Raw genomic sequence first — 14,285 nt, forward strand, 5'->3', positions numbered from 1 at the left:
TCTTTCATCTACTACTTAAAAGTGAGTCATTGAAAGACTAGGGCCATATGTAGGTGGGCCAATACTGGTTGGTACCGGTGAAATTCGGTAAATTTCACCGTTACCGACCGGTATTTTGAGATGTAGGTAAGGATTCGGTAATTATGAATCGGTAAATAACGATTCATCATTACCGAATTCAAAAATACCGATTCGAAATTACCGATTCCTTATTTACCGAATCAGTAAATAAGAAATGGTAAAAACGAGAAAAGAGATGTAGGAAAAATCGGTAATACTGAATTTTATGAAATTCGGTATTTAGGAGTCGGTAGTTAACACTGACTGAAAGCATGTGGTAATCAGCTACAGTGTATATAAGCAATCCCAAAATGCAACAGTGTAATCACTATGGCGGCTTTCTATCTGATTGCAAGGCGGCTACGGCTACTGGCAGCAGGAGTGAGGATCTGGAGTCGGGTGGAGCGCATTTACAGACAGCGCATCACACTCTTCCAACAGACTGAGGCTGAGTTCCATGAAAGGTACAGGCTACATCCCCACACCATTCTGGACTTGATAAGGGACCAGCACCCACTCCTGGAGCACCCAACACCAAGGGTGCACGTCATACCACCACATGTGCAGGTGCTCTGTAGCCTACATCTACTTGCATCTGGCAGTTACCAGGGGGTGATAGCTGCGGTAAGCGGGGTGTCTCAGAGTTGCCTGTCCCGTTTCTTTAGAAATTTCCTGGATGCCATGATGCAGAGAATGCATAACTACGTTAGCTTCACAAACACACAAGCGGAACTGCTGAAAACCAAGACAGACTTTTACCAGATGGCACAGTTCCCGCATGTCATAGGGTGTATTGATAGCACACACATACCGATCTGCCCACCTGCAGCCACTGAGTATATCTACAGGAATAGAAAGTCCACCCACTCCATAAATGTGCAGGTAATCTGCGATGCTGCCAACATAATCACTGACATCGTGGCCAAATTTCCTGGGAGCACCCACGACTCATACATCTTCCAGAACAGTGGGATCTACACACGCCTGGCTGCGGGAGAATTTGGAGAAGGATACCTGCTAGGTAAATAACTGTGATACACCCTTATAGTTACTGCTGATGAATGTGTTTTGGTGTATGTAACTAATGGCACTCTCTTTCTCACCTAGGCGATAGCGCATATGCCGTACGATCATTTATCCTCACTCCCTACCTAAACTCATCCACCCCGAAAAACAGACGATACAATGTGGCACACAAATCAACACAGAACATGTGGAGCGCACCTTTGGACTACTGAAAAGCAGGTTCCGCTGCCTCCACAAAAGCGGAGGCGCACGTCAGTACACACCCGTCATTTGCTGCAAAATCATTGCAACTTGTGCTATGCTGCACAACCTTGCCACAAAGAAAGGAACAGTAGTGGAACTAACTGACTCTGAGGACGAGGGTGAGGACTATCCATAGCCAGAGCACAGCGCAGCTGGTGTGGCAGCAGCACCGGATGGTCGACACAGACGGGCTAAGATAACACGCAACTATTTCTGAGTGAGTAAGGAGCCATAGCCACTTACTGTATTTGAGTGATGGTGTTTAATGATCAGTGCACACCACCAAGATCAGAAGCAGTGTCCACACACCCATGGGTTACATCACCCATTTAAGTATAACCATATCATGGCTGGCTCTATTTCTTGCGCCCACTTGCTGCACTGCCACGTTCCTTTACCCCCTGTCTGCACTGCCAGTTTGTCTAGGGCCAGCGCTGTGGCGGTCGCTGCGCCTCCTGGTCTCGGTGGGAAAGGGTGTAATGCTACTACAGCTAGTAGCCTCCTCACTTTCACCCCCATCAGCTGTAGTGGCCACCTTGTCTGTTTGCTGCAGTTCAAGTGCAGTGGTCATTGTGACCATCCCCCTAGCCACATCCCGACTACAGTGTGCTATCTCCTCCTGCATGGCTATTGAGCATCTGCACATGAGAGAGGTTGCAGTGGACAGGTGGTTCATCGCCTTGGTGTAATTATCCAGTTTCTGCCTCTCCCTGTGCCTAGACAGGTGGTCCTCCTCCAACTTGCTGCAGAGCTGCCTCACACCCGACGCCACGTCACTCATGCCCTCAGCCATAGTAGTGTTAATGGCACTGATGCCCTTTGCAATGCGATGCATGTGTGCATTCATGTGTGCCATCTCCCTCTGCACTGACCTGATCGCTCTCCCTTGCAGGCGCTGGACCTTCAGCATGTTGCCTTCAAGCCCAGCAAACACACTGTCATCTTTGCCCTGGATGTGAGGACTGTCTGCCCTTGCCCTGCGGAGTCTAGAAGATGTGTGGGTGCGCTCTGTTGAGGACTGTGATCTGGCCCTGTTGCCGTCCTTAGCCACTGTCGACTGTTGGCCCCCTGTGCTGTCCTCCTCGGACACCTCCATCTGCTGGAGGGTGGCCACTGCATGCCTCCTGCCTGTCGGTGGTGGTGGCGTTGATTGTGGCTGTGGTGATGGTGGTGATGGTGGCGTTGTTTGGAGCTGTGGTGATGGTGGTGGTGGCGTTGATTGTGGTGGTGGTGGTGGTGGGGTTGTGTGCCCTACAGGCAACTGGTCCTCCTCCTCTTGTCTCCTCTCTGGCCTGGGTGCCTTCCCTCTTCTCCCCTCTGCTGCACTGCAAGATGTCTCGCCTGTGAAGAGAGAATGTAGATATGCTTACTTATCTGGCAGCATTTCCATTGTAATAAACATTATGCCTGCCAATCACACTGGCTGTCCTCTGCTTGCTAATTGCTGTCCCATGCCTTTGGGTTTGCTAGATTGTCTGTTCTGATCATGTATTACTTCTGACTACATTCCCATAATGCATTGCAGGTTATGAGTAAAACATTGACTGGAGTGGAGTCCCTATGCCTCTCTGGGATTGGGGGTGGGGAGGGGGTGCACCGCATGCTGTGCATGCATCTTACCTTGCTTGGTGGCAGCTCTGGCAGAGCTGTCTGCGTCGCCAACCCCACTCACACTCTCCGGCTGGAGGGTGGACTCAACCATGAGCTCCAGGGCTGTTGGTGCAGGTACTCTGCTCCTCCCTCCACAAGTTTTCCTGGCCTGCTTCTGCCTCTCTGCCATCCTCGCCTTAGCAGTCTTCCTTAGAGCGCACCATCTTTTTTTGATATCCTCAATGGAGCGCTGGGTGACTCCGATGGCATTGATTTTGTTCTGAATAGCAAAGCAGATCTGTCTTTTTTGTGATTCTGGCACATGCAGGGACTGCTTGCCACACAACGTGTCATGGTCCTTGGTGACATCTTCGATGAGGACCTCCAGCTCCCTCTCGCTAAATTTCTGATTTCTTTTCCTTTCTGCACCCTCCTTCTCCCTCTCCTGGTTTGCCATTTTGCTTGGTTTTCTTTGCAAAAAGAGGCTTTGTAGCTCCTGGCTTCTCTGCTCACCTCCCTGCCTCACAGTCAGCTCCAGGTTCAGTGCAGCTGCCTGGGTGTTGCCACTTCCTGTTTGGGAGATAATTGGGATGCACAGGATTGGCTGATTCCACAATTTCCGAATTTTTAAATGACTGAATCGGTATTTACTTATTCGGTATTGGGATTTGGTATTTACGATTCGGTATTGGCTTTCGGTATTGTTTTTTTACCGATCCATTCCGTATCGCTATTTTTTACCGATTAATACCGATTCGGTAATTTTTACTGAATTTTACGTACATCGGATATAGAACGATCCCTTAATACCGAATCGGTAAAATTCGGTATTAAGGAATCGGTATTTCACGATTACCTACATCTGGCCCTAGATGACATCTTTGTGACATGAGGTGTTTCAGCCAATAGTGAAGTCTGACAATGGCCCACCTTTCAACAGTCAAGAGTTTAAAGATTTCTTGGATAATTTGAATATAAAGCATCAAGAGAGCACACCTTTGTAGCCACAGGCCAACCGACTTGTTGAGCATTTTATGAGTACTCAAAAGAATGCAGTGCAGTGTGCTAGTCTTGAGAAGCTTGATTTGAAAACTGTGGAAATCCTACCTTGAGAGCCTATCGTTTAACACCCGACTCGACCACAGCAGCCGCGGTGCGTCCATTGGGCCTTGGGGCGTAGCCCCTCAAGCCCATGGACGACGCTGCTCGGCTGCTGCAAGAAATTATAAACACACACACTGACTGATGAAAAATTTAGTAAAAGTTGTGCGTGCGCCGCCGGGAATCCGGGAAGCACCCGAGTAATCTGGGAGAGTGCTGCGCAGGGGGGCTGGTCTGGACTGCTGCGCAGCTTGAGTGACAGTCCACGTGACACAATCACTCAGCTGCAGCAGCAGACAGCCAGGCCAGCCAAGGTATCTAGCGCGCAAGTGATGCTTGGGGCAGAAACTAGCCCGAGCAAGCGCATGAAAGGTCCCCCATAGAGAGTGACCAGGGGGGGTGCTCGTTTAACCTGGCCGCAGCCCCCGGCTTTACAGAGGCGACACAGGGCGAGCAGTCAGTGAGCCCCCCTAGCCAATCCTGGCGCTGCTTGCAGCGCCAGAATTGGACGGTCACCGCGCAGCAGGGCAGGGCAATCCATTATTGGATGCCGCGCGTGGATGGTGACACACATACTGCATAATGGCCAATCCCTGTGTGTGACTTCATGTAGTCATGCAGTGATTGGCCATTTTGCGGCACTGCTGAGCTGACGTCAGATCCTCTACTCACCACCAGTCTCGCCTCGTGTGGACCGTGTGCATGAGCCAGCCTATGTGCCCTTTCACTCGACTCGACTCGCAGCCCTGCTTACTACTTACTTCATGTATTTTCATTTAACTACTATGATGACTATTTGCGTGCACAGTAATGTCTAAAAAACAAACTGTAGTTCGGACTGAATCTGTCCCCAGTTTCTGAGAGGGCCGTTACGGGGTGTGACCTGCCTGAGTGAGGCCCCGATTACCGTCGTGTTTTCAGCCTGAATGGAACTGGAGGTGAGCCCGCTGCCTACACATGGCCTGCCATGGAGGTGCCTAATGGGCTAAGGGCTGATGTGATCCCTCGAAGACAGATACTCTGCAGATACAGTTAGTAGAGGGCTGCTATTGCTGGTTACTCCCCTTCGTAGGTTCATGAGCCTCCTGGAGCTGACAGTGACTCATTGTTTTTCACAAGATCAAGGGGACCGAGCACGATATCTGCATGAGGCCACTTGTGGCTGGACTGGAATCAGGCAGTTCTGTGTGTCTGTGTGTGTATGCTAGATCCTTTATTTGCCTTTTCGAAAGAACAGTGGAAAATGTAAATCGCAATAGTATATAACCTGTTTGTGCCCATGGCCACTCTTGTGTATTGGTTTTTGAATTTAATTTGATTCTTGGTGCCTAATAACATGTACAACTTTCTCCCCAATTCCAAAATGCCTCAACATTAGTTGTCATCTTGTCTTGTATTGTGTCCATGTTGTACACAGGCCTGCTCAGCTTTCTGGTTTCTGCTGTTTACAGCCTCCTTCTCATGTTTGGCCTCTCTGAGTGAGGTTTCACAAATGACTAGGTCAGCATCTGAGACTTTATACTCGTTGTATCTTTTTCAAAGTTATTTTTTGTTCCATTCAGGAGAAGGCTGTGCAACTGCTAATGAGAGTTTTGGTTTCTGTTATGTGTGCCTCATTTGAAGCAATATATGTAGAAAATATTTAGGTCATGCAAATTGGGGCGTGGTTTGCCTTATTTGCTCATTGCTAGGGGGCTTGTCGCTGCTTTCACAGTTTTGTACTCTGGTTACTGTGTCGGATAAACTTGTGAAGACTTCCAGAAAGAGTGGAGGAGTGCAGGGGGGTAGAGCAGGCCCCTGAACCCACTGTAGGTACACAACTGCACTCGTACACTCCAGCCCTGGCCGAAAGCCAGATTTGGGAGACTCAAGGCCCCTCATGACACACTGCAGGGAGCCCCCATCATTTTTGGATGAGTGGGTTCATGCTCTCTTCCAACAGGAAGTGTGCTTCTCTTGGGTCTCTTGGATCAGGACTCATCTGGTGTGCAAAGGGGCTGCACATTTCTTTCAAACATAAGCGTTCTTTATAGCTTTCAACTTTGTTGGGCCAGAGGATGCTATACTAAGCTTGTAAGTGAGAGCAATGCTCACGCTCCTCCTGTTTTATTGGGCTGCTCAGATTATTGATAAACGTCACCTGTACACACTCTGCAGTGAATATGCTATGAATAGGCGGTGCTTTGGGTGTGAGTGAAAGAGACTGCTTATTAAGGTTGAAAGGTTAATAGGTTGAAAGTTATTAGAAAAACAGAACCGATGCCAAAGCAGTAAAATCAGGTCATCTTCAATTTAATGTGGCTAAAGAGCACACAATGGCTGCCACAGTGCCACCATATTTTTTGTGGGCCCCGCTGCTTCCATCTTTCCCTTAGTCTGTAAGACTACACTGCTTCAGAGTTGGCCTTGCTACAATATTGATGGTTTTGCGGTTTTGCTGGTGGGATGTGCTCACTTTTGGGATACATCTAAGATGCAAACAAAGACGGACTGTAAAAACCGGCTGCAAGTACTTAGGCCTCAAACAGCCTGACAGCAAGCTCCCTGCAGGAACACAATCTGCATGAGTGTGTGTGTCTGTGTGCGTGTGTGTGTGTGTGTGTCTGTGTGTGTATGCTAGATCCTTTTTTTGCCTTTTCGAAAGAATAGGCATGTGTGGTAGCGAGCTGGCACCTCATGTAGTGACTGTGGAGAGTGGAATCTATCTAGATATGTGTGTGTGAGTGTGTGTGTGTGTGTGTGGGGTGTCTGTGTGAGTGTATGTGTGGATTGATGTATGGGTGTGTGTTTGAGTCTGTATGTGAAAGCGTGTCTCTGTGTGAGGCCGTGTGTTTGTAATGTAATAACTGCACTTTCACAATTGCTTTATTAACCTTCCTGCTTTCTCAAATTTGCTTGAAAATGCACGATTTTTCTTCTCTTTTTTCAAAATTTTCCAAACGCCCCTTATGGGCAGAAAGGCACAAAAAACGAGTGGGACAGAGGGCAGAAAGGCACAAAAACGAGTGGGACAGAGCTTCTCTTTTTTCAAAATTTTCCAAACGCCCCTTACGGGCAGAAAGGCACAAAAAACGAGTGGGACAGAGGGCAGAAAGGCACAAAAACGAGTGGGACAGAGCTCAGAAGGGCACAAAAACGAGTGGAACAGGGGGCAGAAAGGTACAAAAAACGAGTGGGACAGAGGGCTTTGTAAAGGCTGTCTCCCAACTGCTGTGCAACTTCTTCTACTCTTAGAGCTGAGATTTTTCTTCTTTTTTTCCAAAATTTTCTTGGGGGGGTTATCCCCCCAATCCCCCCTTAAGGGGTTCAGGCTCGCTCGCTGCACTCCCTCGCTACGGTGCTGTATGCAAATCACTTTGCGCCCCACCACTTTCAAATGTCACCCACCGCCCCTGGACCACAGGTGAAAGTCCTGTGACACTGATGTTCAGGAGGCCAATGAACACCAAGTTACCTCAATGGAGCATCAGAGAAAGACAGATGAAAGAGCGACTCACACGAAGGGCTTGGTTAGCAAATAAAAGGTGAAAGTATATGCCCACCAACTTTAAATCCTGTATGCAGGCACTAGCTGAGTGGATGGATTCCCATTGCTTAAAACTCAATGGTTCTAAAACTGAGGTGTTGGTGGTGGGGGGTAAAAGCGAAAACTGGTCCGCTGAGTGGTGGCCTTCATGCCTGGGCCCTACCCCTACACCTTGTGAGGAGGCTAAGAATTTAGGAATTTGGATGAACCCCTCTCTTTCATATGATGGCCACATAAGGCGTCTTGTGGGCAAATGTTTTGGAGTACTAAAGACCCTGAATAAAACTTTAGACCTCCTACCCTTAGCGGCCAGAAGGACACTAACACAGGCACTGGTGACCTCGCGGTTAGACTATGGAAACATTTTGTTCCTTGGGGCAACCGAGGGCAGCCTAGGCCGCCTTTAAGTCATACAGAACTCAGCCGCCAGACTGGTGTTAAGAAGACCCAGGAGAGCTAATTCACAAAAGGCGCTGGATGCGCTTCACTGGCTGCCTGTGAAGAAACGTGTGTTGTTTAAGTGCCTCCTCTTCTGTCACCGTATTGTCTGGGACAGATCGCCCGCTTACCTAAAGGATCTAGTCAGCCGATATGAACCTACTAGGACCCTCCGCTCGGAGGGTGCCGGACTACTGACAGTCCCCAGGACAAGGAAGGCTAGAATGGGTGGACGATCGTTTGCTCTCCAAGCAGCTCAACAATGGAACATACTTCCCCCTGCTCTGAGACTGGAGAGCAGTGAATCGCGGTTTAGGGCCATGCTTAAAACACATCTATACACTGCGTAGATCATAGGCTCTCTTGTTGCTCTCTGACAGCTTTAGCGCGGGGACACGCCGTGATGGCGTTACTGAGCGCTCTATAAGCTCTTTATTATTATTAGATGAGATGCTGAAAACATTGGGGCAGATTTATGTTGGACTTGCGCCAAGTTTGCATCATGCAACGGCGGCGTAAACGTGGTGCATCCCTGCGACCTATTTACAACGTGACACATCTAGGCAGATGCGTCACGTTGTAAAGCCCTGCGCCACATGTGGGCGTTCCGGCGCAGTGTGGGCGTTCCGGGGCAGGTGCACCTCGCAAAAGTGGCTGAGTGAAATCTACAAGATTTCACTCAGTCACTTTTAAGCCAATGCTGCGTCAAAACCCTGCGCCTGCTTGAAGCAGGCGTAAGGCTTGACGCAGCATTGGACAGATAGGGCACCCCCGAGCCTTGCTGGAGCTGCGTCGCGCTTGCGACGCAACTCCAGCAATGCGTCACCTTTACGGCACAGATGCGTCACGCATCTGTGCCGTTTTTGCCCCATGGTGCGCCGCATTGTAAATGCGGCGCACCATGGGTGGTGGAGCTGCGGCGCACAATAACTGGCGCATCCCTGGGGATGCGCCAGTAATTGTAAATCTGCCCCATTGCTTTTAAGAAAGCATATCCTTTGCTCACACGACAAATGTGGAGAAGAAATTATGATGCTCCATTTGATGCAGAACCTTTTCAAGGTATGTCTAGTAAAGGACAGAGGGTGACTGCCCAGCACCCTGGGAATGCTATGACCTGAGACTATTCATATTTCAGGCACTTAACTGATCATTCATCAGATCTAACTGTTGTAGGAGGAACTGGGTCTAAAACATCAGTGACTGTTGTTGCCTCTACACCGTTGACACAGATTCTGACAATGGTGATGGAAGTTCTCAGTTTCCAAGAGCAAGATTAGGTTGAACAATGAAAACACCGCAAAGATTGATTGAATAGATTTAATTGTACGTTTATATAGGTCTATTTTGTTTAAAAAAACTGTTTTTTTGGTATTATTTACCAGAGGTGGAGTAGTCTCTTGTGAATTAGACATGATGGAACTAGTTTGGCTCCTGATAGTCTCCCTCGAACTGTGACGTAAGTGTTAGAAGGGAATGTAGTGAAGACTGATTTAGAATGTTGAGCTCGCAGTTACACACAGAAGAGCTCGGTGTGTTGCACATTCATTGGCAGGTACCCAGGCTAGGAAATAACGCTACACTATTCATTAGCTTTAGAGAATCAAACTCGGTGCCTAAAAGTGAACACGGATTATTAGTCATAGGTGTCAGAATTCTCTCTAGTGCACGTGACATTCCGTGAGTGTGAATTCCCCTGCCTGGGTTGTTAATACGAGATTGAACACTTCCATCAACGCTTCCCTTAGAATGAACACCAAAATGTCTGCGTAGCGAGGGACGCGCTCTTGACCTGCCAGAGCTACAAGCACTCATTCCTGTGTTCCAAAATAAAAATGCGTGCCCTGCTTTCAGGAGTCCTCTCATCATATGCTGACCATTTGTCACGGCCTTCACCTTCACATGACAGGAGGTTCCTACAAGAGCCAGTTTAAATTTAACACAGAGGCACATACTGTTCGCCCGCTGACTTGCTCTCTCGTTTCATGCACTATCACAGATGCTAACGCTGCGGTGATTACTCACAAAAAAACAGCGTACATTCAGCCACGCTTAGACGTGTTTTAAAAAAATATATATATAAACTCTTGAACTTAGTGTGTGCCTACTATTTTACATTATGACAAATAACCTCGGGTTTTTTTTTGCATTCGCCACATTATTTTATTATTATCACACAGAAAGCGTGACGGTTGTATTATCTGTTTTATTAGCCTTAAATATATGTATTTCTTGTGGGCAAATAATGAATCAGTAAAATAAGGGTGTACTTAAATGTTTCTAGAGACTATGGGGCAGATTTATGAGGCCCTTGCGCCACGTTTACGCCGCTGTTGCGTCACGCAAGGCGGCGTAAACGTGGCGCATCCCTACGAACGATTTACAACGTGACGCATCTAGGCAGATGCGTCACATTGTAAAGCCCTGCGCCGCTTGTGGACGTTCCGGCGCAGGGTGGGCGTTCCGGGGCAGGTGCGCCTCGCAAAAGTGGCTGAGTGAAATCTATGAGATTTCACTCAGTCACTTTTAAGCCAATGCTGCGTCAAAAGCCTGCGCCTGCTTGAAGCAGGCGTAGGTCTTGACGCAGCATTGTTAAAATGGGGCACCCCCGAGCCTTGCTGGAGCTGCGTCGCGTTTGCGACGCAACTCCAGCAATGCGCCACATTTCCGGCACAGATGCGTCACGCATCTGTGCCGTTTTTGCACCATGGTGCGCCGCATTATAAATGCGGCGCACCATGGCTGGCGGAGCTGTGGCGCACTGTGGCGCATGTTAACTGGTGCATCCCTGGGGATGCGCCAGTTAACATAAATCTGCCCCTATGCTTTCAGCAGTGCGTCATGCTTGTTTTGGTAAACTATACCAGCATTCATCCTGTACCAAACGTCACAAGCAGTGAGAGGTAGTAACTTTAACGGCGCTGAAATTCACACATACATTTTGAGGACATCGCCTTTGAACATAGCTAAATGTTCTTTAATGCGGTACATTCAGAATGGGTCATCCATATTTGAGTAAATAATAATAATAATAATAATAATAATAATAATAATAATAATAATACTGATGCTTGTAAAGCGCGAACAGCTACCTCACAAGGAGGTGTCCTGGCGCTAGTAGAGAGCTTTCAGCTTAAGACAGAAACTAGGTGAAATGCTTAGGTTTTTTGCATAAAAAGCCAGGTCTTTAGGAGTTTCTTAAAACTTGCTTCTGTCGAGGTGGATTGAATATCCAGAGGCAGGGCGTTCCAGAGTTTCGCCGTGCCAGCAGAGAAGGATCTGCCCCCAAGTCTGGCCTTCCTAACTCTTGGTATGGTTAGCTGAAGCAGGGAGTTTGAGCGTAGATGTCTTTCCGAATGCTAGCGGGGGAGTCTAAGTTTTAAATAGTTAGGGCATATGCCTTTTAGTGCTCTAAACGCCAGAGTAAGAGCTTTGAATTTAATTCTGCTCGCCACTGGGAGCCAGTGCAGTTCGCGCAGGTGCAGAGAGACATGATGTTTAAAAGAAATCGATTTTATGAGTCTCGCATCCGCATTCTGCACGGTCTGAAGGCGCTGCACCAGATATTTGGGCAGACCAAGGTAGAGGCCGTTCGAGTAGTCTAGTCTAGAGGTAACTGTAGCGTGGACTACCGTTTTACGGCACTCAGCCGGTAGGAGAGACAGAAATTTGCGAAGGTTCCTGAGTTTGTGAAGGCAACATGTGGAGACCTGCTATTAACCTGTTAACATCCCATCTTACTCCCAGGTTCTTCGCATTGGTTCCAGGGACTGGGGCTGGTCCCATTTCGGAGGGCCACCATAGGTCTGGAGAAGGACACGTATTTTTTCCAAAGAATAATACTTCCGTTTTGGATGCATTCAACTTAAGTTTGTTAGTATTCATCCAGTTGGCTATTTCTTGAAGGCAGCCCTTAATTTTGCTAAAAGCAACCTCAGATACTTCATGAAAGGGGAAGACTAATTGAGTATCATCGGCATAAGAGATTGCCTTGACCCCCCATTTGGCAATCAAGGTAAAAAGTGGGGCCAAGTAGACATTAAAAAGTAACAGGCTGAGCGCAGACCCCTGGGGGACACCACACCAGAGACGTTTTGGTTTGGAGGAAAAGGTGCCTAGTGCAACTTTCTGGGAGCGACCCGTTAAGTAGGATTGAAGCCAGTTCAGTGCTTTACCCTCAAGACCTGTGTCTCTTAGCCTCAACATCAATCTTCCATCGTCCACTGAGTCAAATGCAGCCGATAGATCCAGGAGCACCAGCATAGCTGATGCTCCTGCGTCTAAAGACCATCTAATCGACTCAGCAACCTCAATAAGGGCCGTCTCGGTGCTGAAACCGGTCCTGAAACCTGACTGTGTTTCATGTAGGATTCCGTTTTTCTCTATGAAGCTGTTCAATTGATGCTGAATCAGCTTCTCGAGCATTTTTCCGGGGGCTGCTAGCAGGGAAATAGGGCGCAGGTTGGTCAGGTCGTCAGGAGCACCATTTGGCTTTTTTTTTAAAGGGAGGAGGGTGGCATGTTTCCAGCAGTCAGGGAAAATGCCAGTTTCAATGGATGTGTTCCAAATATGAAGAAGAGGTTCAACAATAGGTGTCGACATCATTTTCCAGAGTTTTGGCGGACAGGGGTCGTCTGGGCCTCCAGATTTACATTTATTTAACTCACTCATGGCCTCTTCACGGGAGATGTGATGGAATTGGGCCAAGGGAGGAGGGGGTGAAACTTTTATTTCTGAGTCCGCCATTACAGTGGGCGTGGGGTTTGAAAAGGTCTCAGCTTGTTGGATGGAGGTCACAAAGAATCATTTTTTGGCTTTTTTTTATAGATTGATGTAAGCCTCGTAGGGCTTTTTTGTAGCATTTTTTTGCTGCTTCACAATAGTTTGTCCTCCAAAGGCGCTCCAGCTTTTTGCAATAGCTTTTTTTCTCCATCAACTCTGCGGAGAACCAGGGGGCAGTAGGGGATTCTCTGCGAGATGTGGCAGTTTTGGCAGGAGCGATGGATTCCACTGTGTTTCCTATCCGGCGGTTTAACAGCACTGCATCGGAGTTCACATCCGATGTCAGTGGGGGGGGGGGCAACTGCAAGAGCAGGACATAAGGTGTTAGCAGATAATTTAGCCCAATTTCTACATATGTAGGAACGTTTGCCTGTTTTATGGGAATAGGACGGAAGGGGGATGGAGAAGGGAATTAAAAAATGATCCGTCCATACCAGGGGTAAGGGAGGAAGGGTAGTAGAGTCCAAAACGTTGGAGAAAATTAGGTCCAATATATGGCCGGCTCTGTGCGTGGGTTCTGAGATAATTTGCGTTAGGTTAGCGGCTTGTAGCGTTGAGATAAGTTGACTAGTCTGGAGGCCATCAGGCCTGTCGGCGTGGACATTGAAGGGTGGGCTAGGGAGCTTTGGATTATTAGATCCCAAAGTTCGCTGGTGCGTGTCGAGGGGCAGTCCGGGGGTCTATAGATGAGCAGGCCGGCTAGGGATAGTTGCGGGTTAATTTGTAGGCAGAAGTGTAGCCCCTCTATACCAGGGATAGTGTTGGGAGCAGAGGATGTCAGTATAAATTTATCTTTGAAGATAATGGCCACTCCACCGCCTCTTCTGTCTTCCTCTCTATTTGAGAGGCTTAGTTTGAAACCCGGTGGGATCGCAAGAGGAATAGAGGCCATATTGTCGAAGTTTAGCCAGGTTTCTATCATCCGCATGTTTGGGGAGGGATCTACAGTTCAGTAGAGCTGCCTTAAACGGGATCGTAGGGGAACTGGTGGCCGTGGGTCGTCTTGTTGTTTTAGAATGTTTGTTTGGTTGAGGTGGAGCGTTGGCCGGCAAATCGCCACAATGCAGGCATGAGGGTGGGAGAACCGATTGGGTCAGGTCGAGCCTGGACGCATGACAGAGTTTGACTCTATTCAGTGCCAATAATTCCGCACTTGTCCAGACTATCTTATTTGTGAGGGGGATAAACCAGCAGCATGGCTGGCGCTGAGCGCAGTCTGGTTGCGGACGGGCGCAGACGGCCTTGCCTTAGGCGCGCCTTAGGCGCGCAAACGGTGCTCCCGCTGCGCTCGTCCGCTGCGCTCGTCCGCTGCGCTCGTCCGCTGCGCTTCTGGGTGAAGCACATTTTTATAGACTGAAGGGGGTGGTGGGCGTGGCCGCAGTGCTTCCAGGCAATGGCGTCAGCCGTGCAAAGTTTTCCCTCTCAGCGCGAAGGTCTGTTGCGCTGGAGGTACACTGGGCGAGTGGCAGGTGAGGTTTTGAGGTTACTTTTTAAAAACACAGTATCACACAAATCTGTT

Source organism: Lissotriton vulgaris, chromosome 6 (assembly GCF_964263255.1).
Source record: "Lissotriton vulgaris chromosome 6, aLisVul1.2, whole genome shotgun sequence".
NCBI classification, from domain to species: Eukaryota; Metazoa; Chordata; class Amphibia; order Caudata; family Salamandridae; genus Lissotriton; species Lissotriton vulgaris.